General features: G+C 38.7%; 1 pseudogene; it reads right to left on the bottom strand.

Moving 5' to 3' along the window:
- Positions 1-8,002: 8,002 nt before the first annotated feature.
- Positions 8,003-23,106, bottom strand: part of LOC115985964 — a 52,802-nt pseudogene continuing 37,698 nt past the window's right edge.

Here is a 23,106-nt window from a genome sequence, read left to right as displayed (position 1 = left end):
TCGATCAGTCGAGCCTAAACTTCGATCGATCGAGCCAGGCCGAAAGCCACAGTGCTTTCTACTTTACACTCGATTCCAACTTTACATTGACATATAACTTTGAGCTAGCTTTAAACACTTCTAAACACATTGTTTTGATCATGGTTTGCCAACAATACAAATTAGAGTTCTAAATACATAAAGTCCTAAACTTTAGAACCTAACAAACTCCCCCTTTGGCAATCCATGACAAAACGCAACTTAGAAGCTCAAAGTTTATAAATTAAAAGCCCTTTACAAAATAATGCTCATAAACAAAAATTCAATCCTAACTACTATCCATCAGTTGCAAGTATAGACAGCAGCTCAATTGAATCAACCTGTATATTTCCTGAAACACTAAACAAAATGCATAACCGCATGTGTGGAAATAATACAAGTAAACAAAATAATTTATTGATATCAAACAACACACAAATAAAGACATATATCAATGAATAACTCATAAATATAAATCAATAAGCAGTTGAAAACAAGAAACAAATAAAGTACCAACAAAAACATAAAACTCCCCCTAACATGAATATCCCATCAAAAACAAGGTAAGAGCGAAAAATGTTAAGTACACAGTGAAGCACCTAGATACAATCTAAAACTCCATAAGCTCCAACCAAAATCAAAAAGTCTCACCCTGAAAGCAAAAACACTACAAGTACTCCCCCTTTTTGTGATGGAAAGCCAAAGGGCAAACAAAAACATAAAACTCCCCCTAACATGAATATCCCATCAAAAAGTCTCCCCCTGAAAGAAAAAACACTACAAGTACTCCCCCTTTTCGTGACGGAAAGCCAAAGGGCAAACAAGATATCCATCATCAAAAGGGAGGTGGTCTAAACTGCGCCAACTCCGCACGCAAGGCACGGATCTCATCAAGCACGTCCACCAAAATTTGTCCTTGAGCCGCCTGAATGGTCAAGACATGATCCAACGTGCGACGAATGTCTGAATCATCCGTAGTAGTCGGTGGAGGAATAGTAGCATCAGCATCAGCAGCAGCACCTAAAGGCTCAGCAGCAGCTGTACCTGTAGAAGAGGGAGGAGGGGGAACACTACTAGATGACGCTCGTCTAGGACGAGAAGGAGGGACCTTCAACTGAGCAGCCCTCTGACGAAGAAAGGTGGCACCTATAGGAGCTATCACATGAACAGGCTCACCTGACGGAAAACCATCTAGACCCAAATAGAGCAGAATCCTATGAATGAAAATAGGATGAATCAGCGCATGCCCTATGGCAAAACTCCTATGAACCTCGTTCAAAGAATGAAGGAACAAGTGAGGAAAACTGATAGACGCTCCAGAAGCAAAGGCGTACAAAAACACACATTGCTCCAAAGGGATGGTGTGGAAGTGAGAGATAGGCCACAAGGAATGACACGCAATCCTAAAGAAGAGATAGGCAGTCTCGGTAAGCTCAGCGGACGTGATCCAAGGATTAGAACCCCACTGGATAAATGACCCAGTGATGTAAGACATGACAACATCTAAAGAGGGTGACTCGTCATAGGGATAGTCAGCATCCTGAACAACCGGCACCCCAAGAGCCTCAGCCACCACCCGAGGGGTAATGGTGAACTCTACACCTCATTTCCAACTCCTAACTAGGGTGTTGGAATCATAGATGTGGCAAGAAAGATTCGAGTAGAACTCTCTAATCAGGGCGGTCGGAGGTGGATGATCTATCGCTACGAGAGGCAACCAACCCCTAGACTCAAAATTGGCCCTAATGGCCGGATCAAGCGCATCTAACATAACAGCTCTCTCAGACCAGATCTTACGCCTACAGTTCAAGGTGTCATGGGCTTCTCTACACTTATCATTCTTAAACAGCTGTACTCTAGGTGGAGACTCAGAGGAAGTGGAAGTGGTCCTATGAGCTCTAGTTTTCCTAGGCATGGTGTTAAGATAAGGATCAAAACACAGAGCGGAAGAACAAAAACCACAAAACCAAAACCAAAGGCAGACTGCAAGTTAGCACAAAAACAAAAAATAGAAACAAAATCTATATGATGCATGAACAAATTTAAATGTCATGATGCATGTGCTAGTACAGTGAATTGAGTCAAAAAGATTCAAATTACAAAATTGGCTTGCACATAAAGGTTTTTAATACAAAAACCCCAAAATATAGAAACCACTTGATCAATTTTTTAAAAAATTGATGAATTGATCATTACTCATGATATAGTAACAACAATAATGACCAATTACATCAATTGGAGAAGCCAATTTCATCAATTTAAGCCAATTTGACAAAATCCCCAATTCGGATCAAATTCAAAACCCTAGAATTTTCAATTTTTCAAAAACCACAAAAATGATCAAATTAAACTATAGGGAACATCAATATAACATCATGGCACAAAAACCCATTGATCAATTACACAAGAATTGGCTTGAATCATCAAAAACCCCAATAATTTTGAAGATGCCGAAAATACCCATGAGAATGCATGAAAAATGCATGAAAACAAGAAATAAACTTGAAAAAGAAGGGCAAAAGGGTCTTACCGGCTTCTAAGGACAAAAACCTTGCAAAAATCTTAAAGGAAAACGACAAAAAATTGATGGTGGAGCCAAGAGCCAACGCGGAGAGAGAGAGAAGCTTGAAAAAGTTTGAATAGTGACTTTGAAAAAGTCCAATTCTGCTTTTTAAAAAACCTGATACACGAGTTTCGATCGGTCAAAAATCAATCTCGACCAGTCGAAACAGACAGAGACTTCCTCTCTCAAAAAATTTTAAAATTTTAAAAATTTCGATCGGTCGAAAAACAGAATGGACAGATCGAATCAGGCAGAGGCTCACCAAATTTTTCTGGAAAAACACAATTTTTGAAAAACAAAAAGATTTAACTCAAAGCATTGAAATTTAAGAAAAAAAATGCATGAGTATGAGATGATATGATTTTCCAAACAATAATTTTAAGCCCAATATTCCCCAAAAAAAATTTTGCATTCTCCATAAATTTTCAAGGAACAAATTTAGTTTGCACATAATTCAAAGTGATTGCAAAAACTTGGTTGGTCAGACCATAAACACACACAATAACATGTACAATGTTTAGCAAAGAATAACTCGTGTAGTGTGTGCGACTAGCAAAGACATGAGATACATGTGAGGTGATATGTGAATAGCAATCAATCACAAAGTCTACAAAATTCATCACAAAGAATTTAAAAGAGACTATCACCTAAAGAGTTACATCATATAACTCCCACATCTCCTAAATCATAAGCTTGCAATCATGTAAGTTTCTTGTATTTATGCCTCATAATATACATGCCAATTTTAAGTTTATGTGAGTTTGGCATCAAGCCTAATAGTACACACCAATTAGATTTTAAGAATTAAGCACTTTTACCGAGGCTTCACCTTATGTTCTTTTTGTGCATGTGCTACACTTTCTCGAGCACAAAATCTTATGATATGCACTAAGGTGTTCATGATTGGCTAGTGAACAGTGGTGAGATGGTTATTTATGCCTTTCTCTAAAAGTTCAAGTCCAACATTTAAAAACATGTGACTTCAAGATTAAGACATAGTAATCAACAACCATACACATCTTTCCCACACAACATGCATTACAAATCTTCAACTAGTAGAGTGCAATAAATAAGCTTATCAAAGCTAAACAAGGTACAAACAACATGTTATGTGAAAATAAATTGACCAACCTTGTTCTCAAAAACCAAGAAGAATAGTGCAAAAGCAAAATGTGCTTCCTTTTTCCCTTTTTTTTTTTTTAATTAAAAAAAATAAAAAACACCTAGAATGAAATGCATGAATGTTATGCTATGCAAGTCCTAGAGACAAAAAAGAACAAAACCAAAGAACAATGGTCACAAAAGGGTAGAGCAACAAAGCACAAGGACCGTGTCAGGAAGACTCAGTTAGGACGAGTCTTTTGCATCCAAAACTTTTTAGATGCACCACGAGCATTGGAGTTCTTATTCACTTGAGAATGATTTCCAACTCCAGGATTAGAATAAAGGTTTAAAGCCTTTACCAAATCACCAATAAGTACCATAGGATCAAGTGCTTGAGGCACAGGTACTTTTGGTTTGTTTGCTCTCTTTGCAACTTGCAGCTTGTAGCAATTTGGACGTATGTGTCCAGTCTTTCCACAAAAATGACAAACCCATGCAGGTTTATCATGTGTCTTGTCCTTAGATAGGGTAGGCTTCTTAGGCTTAGATTCTTTCAGATCAACCCTAATCTTCCTAGATGATGAACCTTCTAAGGGTTTAGCAACCTCACTCACAGGGGGTTTGACAGTATCACTCACTATCTCACTCGCAGAAGGTTCAGAGGAAGAAGATGAAGGAACAAACTTAGTGGAATGTGGAGCAGACACACAGATGCTATCAACATAACCTAAACCAGTTTTGTCAGAAGAAGACTTTTGAACACTTAGCATTTGATCAAGTTTAGAACTAGCAGATCTTGCAACAGATAAATCAAGTTCTAAAGATTTAACTTTATCAAGCAAAAGCATGTTTTCAGTTTTCACATTGTTCAAAAGGTCATTAGCATCAAATAATTTAACAAGCAAATTTTTCTTTTCAAGCTCAAGAGATTCAATTTTCTTTAGGCCAAGTTCAACATTCATAGCATCCTTTGTAGCAACTTTGCAAAGTTTGTTATAGGCCTCTTGAAGATCTGCATCTTCAGAGAGTTCCCCATCAGAAGGGTTCTCTTCAATAGATATGCTCTCATTAACTACAGCAGTAGCAGTGAAAGCAATGAAGTTTTCATCCTCATCACAATCAGAATCATGATCAGAAACTTCACCATCACTAAGGGTTACAGCCATAGCCTTACCCATAGACTTCAAATAGGTTGGACATTCAGATTTCAAGTGTCCATACCCTTGACATCCAAAACATTGAGAGCCCAAAGAATTATTGGAAGATTGACCTACTCTTTCTCTAGGTTTATCATTGTTATTAACCTTAGTGGGATCATGCTTCCTAAAATTTCTAGGTTCAGTAGTGTTTGTGCCTCTTGCCTTTCTATTGTTATTCCTGAGAAAATTTCTAAAATTCTTGGCAAGATAGGCAATCTCTGTAGCAGAGAGCTCATCATCAAATCCACCACTTTCAACATCATCAACTGACTTAAGAGCCATTGATTTGGATTTGGTAGTTTTGGGTAGATCCAACTCATAGGATTGAAGAGATCCTACAAGCTCATCAACAGGGATGGAGTCCACATCCTTACTTTCAGTAATGGCAGTCACCTTGGGTCTAAAGTCTTCAGTCAAAGATCTAAGAATCTTCCTAACAATTTTAGGTTGATCATAGATTTCACCCAAGTTAAAAGCAGAATTAACAATATCATTCAGTTTTGCATAGAATTCATCAAAAGATTCATCATCAGACATCCTAATGCATTCAAATTTAGAAGTCAATTGCTGCAATTTATTTATTTTGACAGCCTTCGTGCCTTCATGCACAGTCTGGAGGATATTCCAAGCAGTATGAGCGATCTCAACATTCGAGATTCTCTTAAATTCCTCCATAGAAACAGCATTAAAAATCGCATTCATAGCCTTGCTATTAAACGAAACTGCTTCTTTCTGAGAAGTTTGCCACTCACTAATAGGAGTAGTGGGCTTCTCCCATCCGTATTCAACGGAGTTCCACACCCTCTCATCAATGGATTTCAGGACTTTCATCCTTACTTTCCAGTAAGGTGAGGAGGAATAACTAGAGAGTGTCCGTGTTCCATGACAACAGGGGTCAAGGATCAGCTCAGATCAAAGGATCAACAACAAAAGAGCTACCTGCTCTGATACCACTTGACAGTTTTTAGACCCCTTAAACAATTGATTAAACCTAGGTAATTAGCCAAGTTGTTACTTAGTCCAATTAAACAAGTCTAGGTTATCACAATAATAAAGATCAAATCATGCAAAGCAGCGGAAAATAAATAACACACGATATGATCACCCAGGAAACCAAACCGGTAAAAACCTGGGGAGGATTTGACCTAGATATCCTCAAGGTAAACTTGAATCCACTATTAGAAAGAATCGAAGTTCATACAAAAGGACTTACAAGCACCCCCGCTCGACTTCCTAATGCTACCAACCAGTAGAACTTACTGACACGACCACGTGCAAGTCCGAATCCACGGACTCCTTCTTTCTTGGATTCCCACCAGCTACAAGCACCCTCGCTTGTGTATTCTTTAAGCTTTAATGGCAGCAACTGTTTTGATCATCAAGGTGTAGAGAATATCTCCTCCTTGAAAACCCTAAGTTTGTGTAAAGGAAAGCTCCTCTAGATCTCACAAGAGATTTACACAAACCGCAATATGAGCAACACTAAAACGTGGCTAGGGTTTGCCTTTTATACTTAGGACAAATAAGAAACCCTAAAAATGTTTTAAAACAATTAGGGCTGAGTTGGAAAATTCTGCAGAAAAGCGATTGCCCAGCTTCGATCGGTCGAGCCTAAACTTCGATCGATCGAGCCAGGCCGAAAGCCACAGTGCTTTCTGCTTTACACTCGATTCCAACTTTACATTGACATACAACTTTGAGCTAGCTTTAAACACTTCTAAACACATTGTTTTGATCATGGTTTGCCAACAATACAAATTAGAGTTCTAAATACATAAAGTCCTAAACATTAGAACCTAATAGAAGAGAGAATAATGTAGTCGCTCATGCATTGCCCAGGCATGCAATCATTACAGAGGAAATAGATGAAAGAAATTACACCCTTGGCTTTCAGCCTAGTGCAACATGATGTAACTCATTATTCAGCTCGAGAAATGAAATGCCTTTCATAAAAAAAAAAAAAAAAAATTAAAAAAAAAGATAATTTAGTACTTTAGAAAATTGAATAATAAATGCACTAAATAGCATGAAAGGAGTGCATCAAATAAACAACTAAAAATCGGGGGGGGGGTAGGGGGGAAGCATGAAATGAGTACATAGAAGCCAATATAGCTTATTCAAGGAAAAGGGGCTTGATCAGTAGTACACAGTACATATGATGTACTCATCTTAAAAATTGTTGGGTTAAGATAGCTTGACCCTGGTTAATTAATTCAATTACTTAAATAGATTAATTATGACAAATTACAGGAAAATTTTGGAGGCATCAACAAATCACCAAATAAACTAAATGAAGTAGAAAATAAATTGAACACGGTGATTTGTTGGCAAATGGGGAAAACCTTGCAAGGCAAAAACCCCACTGGGTGATTTTAAGGTCACCACTCCCGTGAATCCATTAAGCAACAATCAAGTGGTTACAAGTATAAGGAATCTTACCAACTACCTTTGGCCTATCCCGAAATACTAACCTACAGTTGAACTTTCGCTCCAATACCCAATTGGACTTGATCTTATAGTAGCCCTCTTTCCCTTGATGCACAAACCTCCAATTTGTAACAAACCCTTTGCACGGATCCCAAGTATGTGACGAACTCCAACAACTTGAATAGATGTTGTTAGTTACAAAGTTCTTTACTTCATCAATAATGAAGATCTGGAAGCACTCAATTACAAAACCCTATGACATACAAACACAGTAGCTTCTCACAAAGAAAATAAGTCTCTTGGTCTCTGTATCCATAAATGACAACCTTTAAAATAAGCCTTATATAAGTCTAGGGTTGTGAGAAAAGAAATCCCAAATATGCAAGGTTGGGCTAAATTTTAGATCTAGAAATTCTGAAATCGTAATTCTCAATAGATCGAGCTTCTATTGAGCTATTTATTGAGCTTCTCATTAAGTCTCAATAGCAGGCATTTGTCGAGTTATCTGTTGAGATTTAATGAACGGCTTTTCTTCACTTGTTTCTTAGACCAATCTTTATGTATCTAACACTTGGTTTGAACAACATATTTCTTGAAGTATAAAACTCATCTTAGATCTACCAAATTACAAGTAAAGTGCATTTTGTCAAAGGATTAGCCAATTACACAAAATATGACCCTAACAAAAACCTTAAGGCTTGATCATGTCTTTAATTTTACCACAGACCATAATAGACGTTGGCAACATTCCCACCTGCTCTACTCTAGCTTCGAACACAACTCCCATTCCCATAAAGAGGTGAAACTCAATATGACAATGGAATAATCAGACACCAAGATTATCAGTTGTATTATTAAACTTACCTTGTCCATAGCCTAATACCCAAAAGTCATGGCTGTGCATATGCCATGGATGTGTCTCTAATGTTGTGGAAGCTACTAAAAAAAAGGGTGCTTTTTGAATGGAAAAGAAACTAAATGCGTTAGCTTCTGAGTGAAAACCTCAAATCCACGAGGGGTCCCTTGAATCCATAAGGTGATAGGGTTCTAGAATTGCCCTAGATGCTACAATATGTTTAAATAGTAAAAGAATCCCTAGGGCGATTATGAAAATGCCTAGAAACCCTAATCCGCACTAATAATGTAATTAGGTGGCAAAATAACTATATTAGCCAAAAATTGAAAATACTGTCTCTAAGAGACATCCTAAAATGAACGGGACATTTTTCTGACTTTTAAAAACTTCTCTAAGGTATGTTTTTAACATCTTTTATCTTTATTTCCTTAGATTATGCAGAAAATTTTTAGGTTTTACTTGAATTGGGTATTTTTGAAAAAGGGTTGGGAACTCTATTTTTTATTTATTTATTTTTTTTGTGAAAATTTTTTCAATTTCTTGATTGGGCTTTGTCCCATTTGGTGTGTTTGTGTTTGTGTTGGCCCCTTGTGGAATTTTAACATGTATTTAGGCAAGATTTAATCATGTACATGCGTTGCCCACATGTTAATTTTATAGGTGCATACCAAGTGTTTGACAAAAAGCCCAAATGGAATTTTGGTGTTGTTTTGGAGTACAATGAGTTCCAAACTTTGGGAATTACCATGATTATACATGTTTACCATGTTTTGATCATTAGTTACGTGTTTTGCACACTTTATCCCAAATGTACTTAGCCATGCCCTGCACATGCATCACATAGGCACACCACCTACACACTTGATGCACACACTTGCTCACTTATCATGTTTTGCATATCACTCATGCTAAATATTTGTTGCTTACATGTTTAGCACTTATAACATGATTTTGTGACTTTGATTATGTTCTTTTTAGGACTTTATGCTTATTTTTGAACTAACTTGACACTAATCAAGTTTGTGTTCCTGTTTTGTGTTTGTGTACTTGTTGCTTTGTTCTTTGTGTTTCTTTTTTTGCAGATGTATTGCCATTCCTCTCGCGGTAAAGAACCTGTGATTGACCTTATATCATCACCTATTTCAAAAAGGACCCGACATTCATCTTAAGTCTCCAACAATGAGAGATTCGAGGCTCCCCTAGACTCTTAGACTTTCTCCAGCATTTTTAAGGATGCCCCCATTGTGGTGGAACGTATTGTCCGTTTTGACACCCTGGGATCACCTTTATACCTAGGATCTTTGTGGATAAAGATTGGCTAATCTATTCAGCAAATTCGAGGATCCGATTGATGAATTAGTTAAAGAGTGTTACTTGAATGCTAGATTCATCGGAGTTGAACTGAAGTGCTTGGTAAAAGGAAAGGAATTCATCATCACTCCAGACTACCTTGCAAAGGTCCTTCGAATCAATCGACCGACAAATGTAGACATTTCTCCATATGATGACAGACTTCCTCTAGTGACAGATATTCTACGAATTCTTGGAGGTGATCATGAGGTTTCAGCCAAAGGAACAACCATTGGGACTGCAAAGTTTGAACCTGAATTAAAGACTCTCACATTGATTATGTTCTTCAATCTCTACCCACTGTCTAACATGGGGTTCATCAATCTTGGAAGAGCACAATTCTTATGTGATCTCATCACAGGAGTTCTGATTGATTATGTCTTCCTTTCTGTAGTCTCATCATGAAAATCATGGTACTTAAGGGTGTTCATCCACCAAGAGATGGAACGATCCTAGTTCGGCAGCGCCCAATATCCATGCTGTCTCCTCAAAAGAGTTTAGTCACTCGTCCGCTAAACGGGAAAAGCAAAATCTGTCCAAAACACCAAAGACTGAATCTGTTCCACATGTCACTCCTTTCGTTCATGGCTCAGCTGCTCACACTACCTCTGGACATACCGACACTACATCTCCTCACATTCCTGAGCTTCAGACTACTAGCACTCAGCTAGGACAATCTAGCTCTCATACGAACAAATTGACTATTTTGGTTAAAGGTTTTAATGAGCGTATTTCAGGACTTGCAAATGTCATCTATTCCACTAATAGCCAAGTTCAAATGCATCTCACAACCATTGAGACTCAGTTAGATGCGATTCAACGCAAGATAGAGGAGAGCCTTTAGCTATTTGTGCCAAAAAGGGGGAGAACAACTCAATGTATAAATTGGACGATAGCATATAGTAAAGAGGAGAGCATCACAAGTAGGGAAGTGTGCATATTGAAAGGGGGAGTTTTGTGAGCTCAAAAGGAGAAAGCAGATTATTAGTGTTTATATTTACATTGCTTTCTTTTAAAGCTTTAAGTACTTTGGTTTAAAACTTTCAGTTTATATTCAGTACTTTCTTTTACATCCTTGCTTTGTAGCATTTTTTAAGTACTTTTAGATTTTGTTGCATTATCTTGAGTACTACACACTTGTGCCATTGTTGGATCTTGTATCCTTGATGCAAATACTTCTTGTATTTCGCATTGGTTGTGTGTTGGACATGCAATTGATTTCTGCATTGCGTGTCTGGATAATCATTTACTAGATAAATATTCATTGTAGTCATTCTTTAATGACTGTTCTTGTTTGATCAAGATATGCTTAACTGTTTATATAGTGTTTATTACCTTGATCGCATTTTACTTGCTCATATATCTATCGTGTATTCAACTTGTCATAAGCTTAATGAAAGTTTTGTTTGTGTGCAAGTGTTTCAAGTTACAGGTATATACAAGCAAGTGCTTCACAGCTTCTAGATTAGGTGTGAGTGAGTTTTACCACTGTTCCCAAACTCATGTTTAAGTATAGAGTCTGTTTTAGGGGTTTTGTCACAGAATAGCCAAAGGGGGAGATTGTAAAGTTGTGATTTAGAACTATTTTGTGTTGGCTTTAATTCCGTGCCAAATTTGATTGTAATTTTGTTCAATCTTTTGTACCCTGTATTTTATGTGGGATTTTATTGTAAGGGTTGTGTGTGAAAGAGAGTGTGAAGACTCGAGACAATTGAAGACCAAAGAGGTTTTCGCGGGTAGCTCGTGAGTAGCCTTCCCGCGAAGTGAAGCATGTGTTCAGCACATGACTGAAATGCGAAGAGTCATGACAGATGGTGACAGTTGGTTTTTGCGAGTGTCTCACAGGTAAGGCCTTCCCGCGAGATACCCGCAAAACATTCTGTTTTGCCAATTTGTCATACCTAATACACCGTGTCCCTACCCACACTATATATACCCACATTACCCACATATGTTGAGGAGTACTTTTCAGAGAGAAAAGTCACAACCCTTGAGAGTGAGAGTGAGAGATTGTTATACTCACAATTCTCTACACAATCCATTGTGGTTTTCCTCAACTCTTACCTCTTCATTTCCAAATCCTTGAGAGGTTGATAGCCCAAACACTTACCACACCCATCCTAAGTGTAAAGTGAGGTTTTGGTACTGCTGGGAAGCATTGGAAGAAGCCATTTGTTTGGTGAATGTAATCGGGCTAAATTACGTGATCTGGAGAGAGAGAGAAGACAAGGCTTGGCAAAGTTAGTTGGTAGCAAGAGCTTGGAAGGCTCGAGTATATGGGGTAGACTAGGCTTGGAGGGTCTTTTGTTATTTGTGGACTCCAACTTATTCTCTAGTGGATTGATTTACCGCTTGGAGGGTAGTGGAGAGGTTTTTCGTCAAGTTCTTCAGTTTCCTCTTCAATAACACATCAGCGTGTTATCTAGTGTTTGCATTCTTCTTCCCTACTTTTTTAACTTTCATTTTACTGTTGTGATTTGATGAATATGGCTTATAATAGTTATATTATTTATCCACTCGCATTTACTGTATTCCGCACTTAGTTTAAGTTAGAGTAAAATCAACCGAGCCGTAATTTATAATTTGGGGGTCTAAACTGCTTTTGTGTTTTCACACATTTTCGAGCTTTCAAAACTAAAAGTTAAAACACTGTTTTCAGGACCTTAACAAAGGAATTTTCTTAAATTTAGGTGATGCTCAAGAATCTCAAGTCTAGATCAGAATGCGATTTCCCTTTAACTTGTCAAATTTCATGCAATTCCGATATTACCACCCCGATGGCCTCATCATGGCACCCACCTTGATCTTGCGCTGTGACTTTTGATGCCCTTGCTGCTCTAGAAAGGGCCTGTGCTGTCTGTTCTTTATCAGTCTCACTAGTACCATTGGTCGTAGTGTTTGCATTTTGAAGTATGATATCCACTGTGAAATTGAAATCTATCTTATAAGTGGCATTGCTAGAGGTAGTGTTTTTATTCTCAGGAACACTGTATATGTCATAATGCTCAATGTCATGACTATCTGGAGGTGGATTTTGATCAAACGCATCGGGGATACTATATTTTATTGCAGATAAGTAAGGAGTTTGTGGAAGAACAATTGACCTGTTATTTAAGGACCAGTGGGTTTGACCATTGATCAAATTTTTTGTGTTGAGAAGCACAATGACCCTGATGTGTTAGGTGGTGTTGTGACATAGTCAGGGTGGGCTTTGATGGTACGGCTTTGAGCCAACTGTGAAGCTGTATCGTTCCAAAGTGGACCTGTGGTTGGTTCTATTGGTGGAGTTTAAGGGTTTTCGGCCAACAACGTTTGTGGTGATCCAATAGTTTCTTGAAGAAAGATAGTCTCACTTCTCTTGATAGGCTGGAAATCTGGTTGTGCCCTAGTCTCATTAACATCAGTTTGACATCTAATTTAAAGGTATTGTATATTAAAGGTTGTGGTGCTTTAAAATCCTTGCCAATGTCCAATTGTACATGCTTGGAATGTGTAACTATTGAGGAGTGTAATTCTTTAACGTTCATTTCAAGACGCCAGCTACCTCCAATTTTGAAAAGGCTAAAGATACAAAGTTGTGAGAATTTGCAGTTTTTGATAGATGAGGGAGAAGCAGCTACTTTATTAATGAAAGTGGAGAGTATTGACAGTAATGCATCTCTTCTTGAGCACTTGTTTATTAGTGATTGCCCTTCTCTAAAATGTATATCATTAAGAGGTGACCTATTTGCATCGCTTAAACACCTTGAGATTTGGACATGCTCTAAGCTGACATCCTTATTATCAAGAGACCAGTTACCTATGGCCCTTAAATACCTAAAAGTATATAATTGCCCAAAATTAGAGTTACTAGCAGACAAGTTACACAATAATGCGTCTCTTGAATATCTTAAAATCAGTAATTGTGAAGAGATTAAATTCTTACCGGAGGGCCTACACAAACTTTGCCATCTCAATGAGATCCACATAGAAAACTGTTGTAGTCTTGTTTCATTCCCGGATGGAGGGTTTATCCCCACTCACCTAAGAAATCTTTGGATCATTCACTGTGAGAAACTAGAGGTGTTGCCCCGCATGCATAACCTCACTTGTCTTCAAACATTATTTATACATGATTGTCCAAGCATCGTATCCTTTCTAGATGAAGGCTTCCCTACCAATCTAAAGGAACTTTTGTTGAGAAGGGTGACTAATTGTAAGCAAGTATTTGAGCGGGGATTGCACAAACTCACGTCTCTTAGATGTCTCTCCATTCATGGTAATGAATTTCAAGATTGGCAGTCGTTTCCTAAGGAGGAAGATGGAAAGATGATGATGCTGCTTCCTACCTCTCTCACCTCGTTGTGGATCCTGAATTTTCCAAATGTAGTGTTACTATCCTCCAAGGCCTTTCAAAACCTCTTTGCTCTTGAAGATTTGTGGATCTCCAACTGCCCCAAACTTGCATCCCTCCCAGAGAAGGGCCTACCTCCTTTGCTTCTAAAACTTTATATTTATGATTGTGCAGTGCTGAAACAACGTTGCAAGAAAGACAAAGAGGGAGAGTGGTTCAAGATCAATAACATCCCTTGCGTTGAGATTGATTACCGGTCCATCTATGAGATGGAGGAGGAGGAGCAGCAATAATTGTGTAAAACAGAGGGCAAAACATACAAAAATATACATATTTACTCCTTCAAGGTACAACATTTAGAAATTGTAAGGTTGAATTTATTCAACTATCTAATTGGCTTTATTCCGTGCTAAATTTGCTTGTAATTCAGCATTTAGTAACCCTGTATTTAGGTGGGTTTGATGTAAGGGTAGTGAGTGAGATAGAGTGAAAATTGCTCAAGAGTGTGCAAGAAAACAGAGACTCGCGGCTGGGCCTCGCGGGTGACTTGCGGCTTCAAGCCGCCAGACGCAGCACACGTGCCAAGCATATTGGAAGGTGAACAGTCATGCAAGTTGGAGTACTACAGGACAAAACAGGACAACTGGCCATACGGTTATCTCGCGACTGGATCTCGCGGCTTAGTCAAGCCGCGAGGTCAAGCCGCGAGCCACCCCTGTTTTGTAAAACCTGACGTTTCACATTCCTCTCCCACTCCAGTATAAATACCCCTTTTACTCACGATTGTGAGAGTGCTTCCAGAGAGAATTTTAAGAGAGAAACCCTAAAGAAAAACAAGATTGATTCACCCACAATCTATACCTTAGAGTCTCTTCATATTCCTTAACTCTCTTCCTCTCCATTGTCAAATCCTTGAGAGGCATTATACCAAACCTGATTCTCACCATCATCATCACTGTGAGACAACTGTTTGGATTTCTGGGAAGCAGTTAGGAAGGAACCAATCTTCATTGATTGATGCTACGGTCTAGTAGCAGAATCCGGGAAGCTAGAAAAGAAAAAGGTTCAGCGCAACCTCGTTGGAGCAAGAAGCTTGGAGGGCTTAGGTGCACTGGGTAGATTAGGCTTGGAGGGTCTATTGCTGTCCATGTATCCCAACTGTATTTTCTAGTGGATTGTTTACCGCTTGGAGGGTGGCGGAAAGGTTTTACGCCGAGGGCTTTGGTTTCCTCTTCGATAACACATCGCGTGTTGTCTTTGTGTTTGCATCTTCCTTCCTCTCTATCTTTGCCTTTTTATTATCTGCTGTGGATTGTATTTTGTTTTGGCTTAGATAGTTTTTAACCAATTCCATATTATAGCTTATGTTAAGTTTCCGCACACTTGTTGTTTGACATATTGCTTGAATTGGTTAAGTTGTATTTTGGGGGTCTAAACGTTCAAGGGTGTTTATACACGTTTTTGAACTTTCATTTGGTATCAGAGCGGGTACACTTGTTGTGGTTTTATTACCTAAGTGTGATCCTAGACCCCTGTGTTGTGGTTGTTGTTATGGAAAATACCATGCTGAATTGTAGCTTAAGTGTTTGTGAAAATGACTCTATGCATATGTCTGAAAGGTGTTTTACTAATGATCTCGTAGAGTCGTTAAAAACTAAGAAACATGCTAGAGTATTTGTTCACATGCTGGAATATCTTGAAAATCAGAATCATGTCTTACACAGTAGCATATCTAAATCTAAATCATTGATTAAGAAATATAAAAGAAAGAATAGAATGTTGTGTGAGATGATTGAGAATCTGAAAATGAAAAATCAAATTGAAAGAAGCATGAAAACTGATGATGAGTTTGTGTTTGAAGGTCAAGAATGTTTGTCACATGTGAACCTATTTGTGCATACCTCATTGAAGGTGTTTAATGCGTGTTTGTGGTATCTTGACAGTGGATGTTCTCACCATATGACAGGGGATAAGTCACTATTTAAGACACTCAAAGAAAAGGTTGGTGACTATGTGACCTTTGGTGATGGAAGTCATGCTCAAGTCCTAGGCAAAGGAACCATTGAGATACCTGGTTTGCTGCTGTTGAAAGATGTGCTGTACATAAAAGGGCTGAAGGCGAATTTGCTGAGCATTACTCAAATTTGTGATGATGATTTCCTGGTACAATTCTCTAAGAAAGGATGCTTGATCATCAATGAAGAGGGGATTCAGGTTTTGGAGGGAAATCGAACTACAGATAACTGTTATGGAATAGTTCCCACGGCACCCATATTGTGTAGAAGTGCTCGTGTGGATATGTTGGAGTTGTGGCATCACAGATTTGGGCATGCCAACTTCAAACAAGTAGCAAAAGTCTCCAAACTTGAAGCAGTCGAGGGACTTCCTAAGTTTGGAAAAGTGAAGAAGACCGTTTGTGGTGCGTGTCAAATGGGGAAGCAAACTAAGGCAAGTCATCACAAGGTGAATGTGATTGCCACTTCTCGGTGCTTGGAGTTTCATGTTGATCTAATGGGGCCTACCAGAACTGAAAGTCTATGGGGGAAGAGATACATTATGGTCATTGTGGACGACTACTCAAGATACACTTGGGTTGAATTCCTTAGAGAAAAATCAGAAGCATGTGAGAGGTTGGAGATTCTGTGCAAGAAACTACAAAACGAAAAAGGGATTCCGATTGCCAAAATTAGAAGTGATCATGGGAGGGAATTTGAGAATGCAAGATTCGAGTCCTTCTGTGAGAAGAATGGAATTAAAAGAGAATTTTCAGCTCTCAAAACTCCACAACAAAATGGAGTGGTAGAGAGAAAAAATCGTGTGATTCAGAAGATGGCAAGAGTCATGTTACTTAACAAGCAAATACCTCAAAAAATTTGGGGAGAAGCTGTCAACACCTCGTGTCACATTGGCAATAGGATTTTCTTTCGAGTTGGTACAAAGAAGACTGCCTATGAGATATGGAATGGGAAGAAGCCTAAAGTGAAGTATTTTTGGGTGTTTGAAAGTAAATGCTATATCCTAAATGATCGGGAGAATCTTGGAAAGTTTGATGCGAGAAGTGATGAGGGTATTTTTCTTGGGTACTCTACTACAAGTCGAGCGTATAGAGTGTTTAACAAGAGAACAAAGACTGTGATGGAGTCCATAAATGTCAAGATTGATGATGCCTTATCTAAGGTGGAAATGATTGATGATGTAGAAGGGCCAAGCACCAAAGAGCCCGATGTTGAGGTAGAAGCTTTGGATATAGAAGGTGAAGAACCTATACCAGAAGTAGAATCGACTCCCATCAACCCAAGAATGGAAACGAGATCGATGTCTAGAACATCAAGTCCTCTTACTCCTCCAGAAGTTCATCCTCCTATCTCTCGAAGTGATGAAGTTTCCACTTCAAAAAGGCCATCTTCAAGAGTTATCAAGAATCATCCGGAAAGTAACATCATAGGATCTCTTGATGACGGTCTTCGCCTCAGGAAAGGAAACATTCTGCTAGCCAATCATGTAACATATCACTGCTATCTTGCACAATTTGAACCAAAAAGGGTTGAAGAGGCTCTTCAAGATGAGAATTGGGTTGAGTCAATGCATGAAGAGCTGAATCAGTTTGTGAGGAATGATGTGTGGGAACTTGCTCCAAGGCTTGAGAACGTTCATGTTATAGGCACAAAATGGATTTTTAAAAACAAAACTGATGAAGATGGAGAGATAATTCGAAACAAATCTCGGTTAGTAGCTCAAGGATACACTCAAGTAGAAGGAGTAGATTTTGATGAATCTTTCGCTCCGGTGGCAAGACTCAAATCCATTTGAATCCTCATGTCCATTGCGTGCACTTTGAATTTCAAACTTTATCAAATAGATGTAAAGTGTGCATTTCTGAATGGATATCTAAATGAAGAAGTATTTGTTGAGCAACCAAAAGGATTTGAGGACCCTCATTTTCCAGATCATGTATTAAGATTAAAGAAAGCCCTTTATGGCTTAAAACAAGCGCCTAGAGCCTGGTACGATCGTCTTACACATTATCTTCTAGATAGAGGTTTCAAAAGAGGGTATGCCGACCGAACTCTGTTTGTCAAAAATGATGAAGATTATCTCCTTGTGGCACAAGTCTATGTTAATGACATAGTGTTCGGGGCAACCATCGAAGATCGTGCTACTGAATTTTCTGAGGAGATGAAGAAGGAGTTTGAGATGAGTATTGTGGGGGAACTCACATTTTTCTTGGGTCTTCAAGTCAAACAACAGAATGAGGGTATATTTGTATCTCAAGAGAAGTATGCCAGAAACATTGTCAAGAAGTTTGGACTAGACTCCAAAAAACATGCCTCCACTCCCATAAGCTCATCCACTAAACTGAATGTTGATTCATCTGGAGTCGAAGTAAGTCCTACATTGTATAGGAGCATCATAGGGAGTTTGCTCTATCTTATAGCCAGTAGACCGGACATTGCTTTAAGTGTTGGCGTTTGTGCCAGGTACCAAGCTAATTCGAAGGAATCTCACCTGACTGCTGTTAAGCGAATCATTCGATATGTGAATGGTACTTCAAACTATGGTCTGTGGTATTCAAAAGACTCAAATGCTTGTCTTACTGGATATTCAGATGCTGACTGGGCTGGCAGTGTAGACGATCGGAAAAGTACTTCAGGTGGCTGTTTCTACCTTGGTAACAATCTTGTCTCGTGGATGAGCAAGAAGCAAAATTCCGTGTCTCTATCTACTGTTGAAGCAGAATACATCGCTGCTGGAAGTTGCTGCACTCAGCTTCTTTGGATGAAGAAATTACTTCATGACTATGGAATTCCTCAAGAAACGATGTGTGTCTTCTGTGACAACACCAGTGCCATCAATCTTTCTAAGAATCCTGTCCAGCATTCAAAATCTAAACACATAGAGATACGTTACCATTTCATTCAGGATTTGGTAGAGGAAAGAGTTGTGTGTCTGGAGTTCATACACACCGACAATCAAAAGGCGGACATCTTCACCAAGCCTCTCGATGGTCCACGGTTTGAATCACTCCGTAAGACCATTGGTGTTGGTACAATTCCTTGACTCTCTTGTGTGTTGTGTGCTTCACATATTTATAATATGATAAGTTTGTTTGTGTTGGGGCACACACTTCTTTGTTAGCTCTTTGTGCAACATGTTTATTGTTTGTTTGTCCATTTGTGAATACTGTTGCTTCTTTCTATGTTTGTTCAATCATTCTCTTCTTTTATGTCAAAAATCCAAAAATCACATAAAAATTAGAAAATCAAAAAGCTTGATTGACATTGTTGAGTTTTTGTCTCAAAACTTATTTTGTCTTGTACCTTTGTACTAATGGCTTTGTGCATTTTCGAGCATTGCTTGTTTCTTTGCACTCATATCTCTGTGGGAAAAATCTTGAAATCTTTGTGATTGTTGTAAATAGATCTTCAAACTTGTCATGAATGATTAGTGAATGGTTTTGTTGATCTTGAGACATGCATAGACTTGTGTCTATATATCTTCCCACTCTTTATTTTTGTTTTGCTAAAAAGAGCTCACCAAATGTAAATCTCCAAATGAAAAGAGATATTGAGCTGCAAAAGCCTGTCGCACATTCTAGTATTTGACTAGGAAAAAGGGTAAGCGACCTTATATTAAAGTGAATGTTTATTCAAAAAGCCAAAGGCTTGTTCTTTAAAGTGAAATGTCATATATCACTCTCACAATGAGAGATGATTGCCTCAAAAGATCAAAAAGATCAAATGTTATGATTGAAAGTGGAGTCAAATGTTAAGCTCCAAGTTATGTTATCAAGTTGTGTGGGAGGTTATATATACATATTTCTATAATTGAGATGGGTCACATGATCTAGTGCTAATTGTGTATGCCTTGGTTGAATTGATCATTGAAGCTTCACATTAGATGAAGGACTATCTCATTATTGATATCCACACACAACACATAAGTTTATGTTCAATAAATGCCATATTCATTTGTGTGATTGTACTTGATGAAATGTGTTTTCACATGCTCAATCTTTGTTAATTCAAGCACAAAAAGATTTTTGAGTGTTTTAGGTGTTTTTGGAAAGTATTTTGTTTGAAAAATCTGAAAATTTCAAAAATCCAGTTTTGCCCTGTTTTGGCGGTTCAGTCGCAGGTATGTCAAGTTGCATGCCTCAGTCGCGTCTTCACGGGTCATTTTTGGCGACTTGTTCGCGAGTGGAAGGTCCAGTCGCACGGTTTACTCAGAGATTTTCGCGGCTCAGCTCGCGACTCACTCGTGGGTAGACCTTCCAGTTGCGACAAACACTTAGAAAATTTTTTTCAAATTTTTGTCCTTGAGTGTTTTGATGGCTTGATCTGGCGACCTTTTGGCGACTCGTTTCAGTCGCGAAAATCGCGTGTTTTGGAAATACAGGGGCAGTTTTTAAACTTTTTTGTTTTTCCCTCAATCTTTTTGTGACTGTTCATTGTCTTTCTCATCTGCTCTTAACCATTCACACCGTGCCTCCATTTTCGATCTCCATTTTTGCCTCTTTTCAGCTCAAAATCATCGAGTAACAGGTATGGCTTGTCTGTCTTGAACTCTATTCTACTTGTTGTTATGGTTTTTTTTTTCCCTACGGATTATTCACATTTGATTGTGATTTTGAGATGGGTTTTTAGCTCTGCTATTACTCTTTGTCCATGCTTAGCTTATGGAAGCTTTTGTTTCTGTTTTGAGCTATTTTAAATTATTGGTTTTGTTCTTCATCATGTGCTTAGCTAGGGTTTGCTATTTGTTGGTTTGTCATCTTGTCTGATCTGTTGTTGATATGTTATTTCAAAATGATCCTGTGTTGAATGTGGGTTCTTTTTCAGCTGATTGTGTGATTTTATTTTGACCCTCTCTACTGTGTAGTTCAATTTGGGCCATTTGTGTCCCTCATTGTTATTTTCTGGTCATTTTCATCCAGCTATTAGGGTTTCTTCATTATCCCTAAATTTTCACTAACCCACTGCTAATAAAGTCTGTTGGATTGTGTTCTGCTATTTCCCTTGTTCATAATACAGACTAGTCATGTCACCATTCAAGAAAGCTGCTGTGAAAGGAGGTAGTTCCAAAGGGAAGGAACCTGTAATTGATGTTGATGATTATCCACCTCAAACAAAAGGGACTTGCTCTTCATCAAAGAGATTCGATCCCAACAAGTTCAGATCATATGCAGCCTATCAGTCTTATGAGAATTACTTTCTTCATGCCACACCATTACTAGAAAAAGCTGTGGACCAGCCCTCACTTAATGACACTGACATTCCGAAATGGTTTGCTCACAAGGATTGGAATTACCTTCTCTCTGATCTGGATGACGCGTATGAAGATTTGGTAAAAGAATTTTATGCTAACGCAATTGTGGAAGGAGATGAACTTAAGTGCTGGGTTCGGAAAAAGAGCTTTTCTGTCTCTCCTGCATATCTGGGAGAAATCCTTCACATCAACAGACCAATTTTCCGACATTCACCGGTTTATGATGATCTCTGTCCTGATGAGGAGCTTCTCAAAGAAAGTCTTGGTCAAGACTTGGAGTTCTCACCCAATGGAAAATCCATCAGTGTTTCCTCTCTTTCTCCAAAACTGAGAGTGCTTACAATTGTGATGTTTCACAATTTGTACCCTTTATCAAGCACTGGGTATATGAACCTCGGACGTGCTTTGTTTCTTCATGATCTAATCTCTGATGTGGAAATAGACATCTGTGCTCATATCTTTCATGTTCTGCGCAAAACGGTTCTTCGAACTGAGTCTCGGATATGCATTCCTTTCTGCAGTCTCATTTCACGGATCTTGAAGCTCAAGGGAATTTATCCAACGGCAGATGAATCTCCTATCTCAAAACCAAGTCCAATCAACATGCGTACATTCAATGTAAGCATTGGACATAGTCGGAAGAGAGCCAAACCAGAAACTTCTGCATCTCACAGTGGCTCTCATTTCAGCACTCTCTCCATAGATGAGAAACTTGATCGCATTGTATCCTCTGTCCACGAGTTGAATACAAAGATGTCTGGACTCACAGCTTCTCTACACCATCACAGCACTCGATGGGATATGAAGTTTACCTCTCTTCAAACTCAATTGGATCAAATTCAGAGAAAGCTGGAAGAGGATGAATAGCCTATTCCATGACAAAAAGGGGGAGTGATAGGCATGATCAGAGGGGGAGGATATTACCTAAGGGGGAGTGTCTTTACATTCTTCTTCAGTTTAAGTTGTTATATTGTGTTTTGTAAACTGTTATATGGTGGTTTGTACCCATGTGCTTTTGTAAGCTTTTAGGGTTAATGTTTTATGCATAATTTGTAGGCTTTATGGTATGTACCTTGCTTAATGCAGCCTTTATGCTATGTTGAAATCAGTACTTCAATCTAAATGTCTTGCATTTTGATTTATGTACTGTCACTCTTGTGCCCTTGTAGGATTGCTCCTAGATGCATATACCTTGTATTATGCATTGGTTGAGTGTTGAGCATACAAGTATCTTGCCTTGTGCTTGTTAACTTGTATGTCCTTGTGTTCATTCCAAGTGTGAATGAGCACTGTGATCACTACCTTGTGGTGTTCACTTGGTTGATCAAGCCATGGTTCGTTTCTTAACTCCATCTTTGCTTGATCACATATTGCCTGTTTCATATGCATTTTACGATTTTCTGCTTAACAATGATCAATGTATATTGTTGTGTTTCAGGAGTCTTATGTCCATATGATTCAAGTGTTTCACAGCTTCTAGAGTTAGGTGTGAGTGAGTTTTGTTCAACTGTTCCCAACTCACATATTAAGTCTAGAGTCTGTTTTAGGGTTTTGTCACGGAATAGCCAAAGGGAGAGATTGTAAGGTTGAATTTATTCAACCATCTAATTGGCTTTATTCCGTGCCAAATTTGCTTGTAATTCAGCATTTAGTAACCCTGTATTTAGGTGGGTTTGATGTAAGGGTAGTGAGTGAGATAGAGTGAAGATTGCTCAAGAGTGTGCAAGAAAACAGAGACTCGCGGCTGGGCCTCGCGGGTGACTCGCGGCTTCAAGCCGCCAGACGCAGCACACGTGCCAAGCATGCTGGAAGGTGAACAGTCATGCAAGCTGGAGCACTACAGGACAAAACAGGACAACTGGCCATACGGTTATCTCGCGACTGGATCTCACGACTTAGTCAAGCCGCGAGCCACCCCTGTTTTGTAAAACCTGACGTTTCACATTCCTCTCCCACTCCAGTATAAATACCCCTTTTACCCACGATTGTG

Source organism: Quercus lobata, chromosome 4, assembly GCF_001633185.2.
Source record: "Quercus lobata isolate SW786 chromosome 4, ValleyOak3.0 Primary Assembly, whole genome shotgun sequence".
NCBI classification, from domain to species: domain Eukaryota; kingdom Viridiplantae; phylum Streptophyta; class Magnoliopsida; order Fagales; family Fagaceae; genus Quercus; species Quercus lobata.
Note: the sequence above shows the minus strand (reverse complement) of the source record. Positions and strands in the feature narration are given on the sequence as shown.